Raw genomic sequence first — 5,006 nt, 5'->3', positions numbered from 1 at the left:
TAATTGTGCATCGCCTTTGCAGATCTATGGTACAAAGTAAGTTACCTTCATGATCATTCTCACTGTAGGATATAGACCTCAATTCTCTTACCTCATTCTAGTCCTTTCAAATTTGTTATTTAATATTGAAAAGAATTTAAGAATTATCTCACAGGTGTCTCATAGAGGAGGTGTTTGCTTTATCCTGTCATCTTTGTCTCCAAGCAAAAGTTAGAAGAGGTGAAGAGTAAAGAACATCGGTCTGTTGCAGTTTGTGTCTGGCTGTCACCCCAAAGGCTCATGCAGTCATGGGGCAGACTTCTAGAGTTTCTGATTGGTTCATGGTCCAATGCTGGGATTATGGGTGAGAGTGGTAATCCGCCCTAGGGCAGGAAGCCTGCGTATAATGTGAGAGAGGGAAAGAAGCTTGCTCTTCTCATTGCTCCTCCCTTTTTGCTCTTGCTGTTTTGCTGTGTTTAGTCACCATGAACTGCTGCCCTCTGCCATGTGCCACCCTGCCTTGGAGCCAGCCGAGTCTGGACTGAAACCTCCACTGTGAGCTACATAAAGTTTTCCCTCATTAATTTTGGGCATCTAGTACTGTGGTCTAGCAATAAAAGAAAAGCAGCCAAGGCAGCCTGCCTCAGCTCGTTTACATCAGTCATTCCTCAGCTTAGGAAACTTTCTCCTCTGACTCAGAAAAGCTGCTCTGTTTAGAAGCTATGCTGCTTCTTGCACTATGGAAGGAATTCTAAATGTTCCAATGACATAGAGATTATTATTTCACTTCATATATTTTTCTGATTTCTAGTTTTTGAGTCTCCAGGTTCTGTTTCCAGTTTTCTGTCAAAAAAATAAGCCTTGGGGCCGGGGAGATAGCTCAATAGAATAAGCTCTTGCTTGGCAAGCACAACGGCCTGAGTTCAATCCCCGGTTCCGAAAAAAAAAAAAAAAAAAGCCTTGATGAAACCATAAGATTAGAAATATTTTTGCAGGACCTCTATATCTACAAATCAAGCCAACAAATGTACCTAGAACCACAAACTCTAGAAGTTATGACAGTTCTTACAAATTACCTTATCATGAATCCCTAAAAGTTGAAAGAATTTCTAAACAAATTACACTGAAGATTAAATGTCTCTTTAAGATAAGAAAGTTATTTCAAAACAATTGTTTCAGAATTGTGGTTTCAGAAATAGTTGTGGCCAAAGTTTTTGCAAAAGAGTTTCAGAGTTCTTCAGTTGATCTGGATAGGACAATAATTATACATGTAAAGATAAATGTTTCTTTGATTTCAATAACTGAACTAGTGTCAGCAACAAAACCTGTTTATTTTGTGTACAGAACTCTATTTAGTATCTTTTGAAATATATTCATTTTCTTCATTTCATTTACCTTCTTCAAGTTTAATTTTTTGAACAGTATCTCTTTCTAGAAATATAACCCCTGGAAATATGGAAAACCAATGTGTTTGACAGGCTGCTTAGCAAATATTAGAATACTTTTGGTACAGGATAGTTCCATTTCCTGAGTTACTGTACACGAAGAGGTAAGCTAATGCAAAGGCATTCTTTGTAAACATGAGTGATTGTAGAGAGATGTTGACTGAATAGTGAATGAATGATGCAGGGAACTAGACAGTAATATTCTACATGATAATTTTGTACTTTCAAATTTAAGTTTTGTTATATATAGGCTTTTTTAAAACCATTATTTAGCTTTATTCATAACCATAAACTTAACTCTGCAATCCAGGTACATTTGGAGGGGAGCAAGGAAAACATGGAACCCAAAGAACTGTGATAAGAGCAGAGATGATGGGGTGGTTTGAGCAGGGAGGGCACAGGGTGCTCTCCTGAGCTAGAGGAATGGTCTGGGCTGATGGTGGCAATACACACAAGCCACACGCGTTAGGGCTGTCCACAGGTGGTGATAGTGGTCTTCTCGCTGGTCTTGCCATTCCTGGTCCTGAAGCATTCCATGGCCTCCACCGTGTCATGCCCTCTTTCACCTTCCCAAAGACCATGTGCTTGCCATCTAGCCACTCAGTCTTGGCAGTGCAGATGAAAAACTGGGACCTGTCTGTGTTGGGCCCAACATTTGCCATGGACAAGATGCTTGGACCTGTGTGCTTCAGGGTGAAGTTCTCAGCATTGAATTTCTCCCCGTAGATGGACTTGCCATCAGGGCCATTGTAATTCTGTGAAAACAGGAGCCCTTATAACCAAATCCTTTCTCTCCAGTGCTCAGAGCACGAAAGTTTTCTACTGCCTTTGGAACTTTGTCTGCATACAGCTCGAAAGAGATGCGGCTCCAGGGCTCACTGTTGGCAGCAATATCGAAGTACACAGTGGGGTTGACCATGGTTGGCAACAAATGGCTAAGAGGATGGATAGAGGTGTCTGCAAAGCCACAGTTACTTACATCAATTTCTTTTTTTAAAAAAAATATTTTATTTTATTTTTTTCTATATTTTAGGGAAGGGTTTACCTGGTGTTCAGAGTCTCACCACTAGATCAGACTTGTAGTGATCCATCTATTTACATCCTCCCAAGAGCTGGGATTACAGGTGCATACCACCATGCCCAGTCTCAATCGCCTGGTGGCGGAGGGTGGGGTGGAGGTGGGGGTGGGGCGTGGCGGGACTGGCATGGTAGGCCTGAGGATTGAACCCTGGCCCTTGCACCTGCTTGCAGGTGCTTTAATCCACTGAGCTATTTGGTCGGCTCTATTAGATCAATTTCTTGACCCCTTTTCTGACAAATCTTTCTCCTCTGCATCTTAGTCACCCATTCTGATGGTTTACTCGATGTCTTATTGTTATAAATCTAAATTCTCAGTTTTAAATGTCTCACTCTGATCATGAAGCCTCCTTTGATCCTATAAGAACTGCTAAGCCATCAGCTCTTTACCTTTTCAAGATCTGTTGATTCCCATGTTTTCCCTACCCATCTTAGAATAATTTTTATTACTGTAATTATTCATTGCTATACATCTGCAGTTTTCTTGTTTCTTCTCCATTGTCTAGCAAAACCAACTCTGGATAAACTCATTTTTATGTTTTTCTTTGTCTGCACAGACACAGGCAGCCATATGTAACTGGAAAAATGCACACAACTTTATTAAATGGTTTCTCTTTAAATTTGTAATGAAAAACCAATTTACATCAGACAATTTACTGCTTTATTCTCGGAGAGAACATTGTTGTACCTTCTTCAAATGCAACATACTCCATCTTGTTAGATAGTAGCTACTGACTTTCTTTATATTTTACTGAGACAATAATGATGAGCAAAATAGAATTTTCTCATTTTTTTCATCACTTAATCTACCAACCTGCTCATCTACAGCCATTTGCTCTTTCTTCTCTTTTATTTTTTTTCCTTCCCTTTTATTGAAGAGGGTAGATGTTCTCTTTTCTTATCTGAGGTAAAAACTTCTTGGATACATTACTAAGAAGTCCTGGCAGGTGACAGAAAACCTTCTTAATGAGAGTTTAATTAAAGACCAATTATTACAAAGATGTGGGCAGAATTAAGGGAACCAACAAGGGATGGAAGCCTGTGGGAACTAGGCTTAGTGGGAACTCTGTGAGCATGAGGAGTGAGCTGCGACGGAACTGAAGCTACTGAGTGAGCTGCCTGACAGGCCCAGTGCCTTTCGGAAGAATGCAGCCATTTCTAAACAATGGCCCAGCAAGAAGAGAGCAGAGGAGTAAACATCCCAATCCCCTTCTCCCCTTCGCTGGTCTCCTGCTGCCGTCCACTAGTGGACCCCAACTGTAAGTCGGAGGACAAGGGGGTTCAGTGATCAACCTTATTGAGGTCAGCCTCTCAGGGCAGACAGCAGGGTGGATATGGAAAGAGGGATGATCTGAAAGAGGAGATGGAGGATATATTTATGTTCTGATTTCTCCTCATGTACTCAAGAGTGTGCTGCTATAATCTCTGCCTTTGGAATTTTTTATTTTCTTATTCAGTTATTTCCATTAGTGTGAAAACATCTTTTAAAGAGACAATTTGGAAAAAGAGTTAAGAGTATGCTTCGTGGAACCAGATTGTCTAGGTTAATATCCTGGCTTCTCTGCCACCAAAGGCTTCTGTGACTACAGGAAAAGCTTCATAACCACTCTGGGCCCCAATTTCCTGCCAGTGAAGTGGAGATTAATAATTAAAGTATTACCTTTATATAGTTGTTCTGAGGGTAAATCAGTTGATATATGTATTGCATTTCTAATTGTGCCTGGCACAGAGTAAGTGGTCAACCTAGGTTTTCGTTACCATTGTCATCTTTAAAATCCATTCCCATCACCTGTCATGTTGTTTCATCTTGTTTTTTTCTCTTTTGTTTAAAGTTGTCCCATGGAAGGCACTAGTGGTAAATCAGAGAGGGAGGGAAGAAGTGAGAGTTTTATACTTCTGCCTGCTTTCCTTCTGGCTCTTGATTTCGCAGTGAACACATTCTTCTACTTCTATACATGATTTCTGCAATATGGCATCTTTCCTATTTCTGTGACTTCCAGTCACAGCATAATATATAAGAAAGTTCTTTATATTCACAGTCTCTGTCTCTTAATTTATTTTCTCCCAAGTCGAGTCCTGAATGGGCTCTATGTCCTTCACATTAGCTACTCACAGTTTTGTGTTTCCTGTGTCTGCATATAGGCAGGCAGAGGTACAAGTGACATTGGTTGTAGACTTCCGTGTTGCTAATTTCATTGCCTTGGTTCCCAAGGCAGATCTTGACACTCAGTCTTGTTCACCTCCTGTACTTTATTTTCTTTTTTCTTAGGCTGATCCCACAGACTTCTCTATGTTTTTAAAATCTATACTCTCTACTTAGATGGGCTTCTAAAATCAAATGTGTTATTTTTATTTTTTAAAGAGAGTACAGGAGAAGGAATGTTGTGGGACTGCCCTGCTTTAAGGTTCTATATGGTTAGATTTTTGGACTTATGTGTAAACATAAGAATTATATAATTCTTTATGCCTATTTTTAAAATATATTCTAATTTTTTAATGTTTTTT

Source organism: Octodon degus, unplaced genomic scaffold, assembly GCF_000260255.1.
Source record: "Octodon degus isolate 3935 unplaced genomic scaffold, OctDeg1.0 scaffold00049, whole genome shotgun sequence".
NCBI lineage: Eukaryota > Metazoa > Chordata > Mammalia > Rodentia > Octodontidae > Octodon > Octodon degus.
This window is presented reverse-complemented; position numbering follows the sequence as displayed.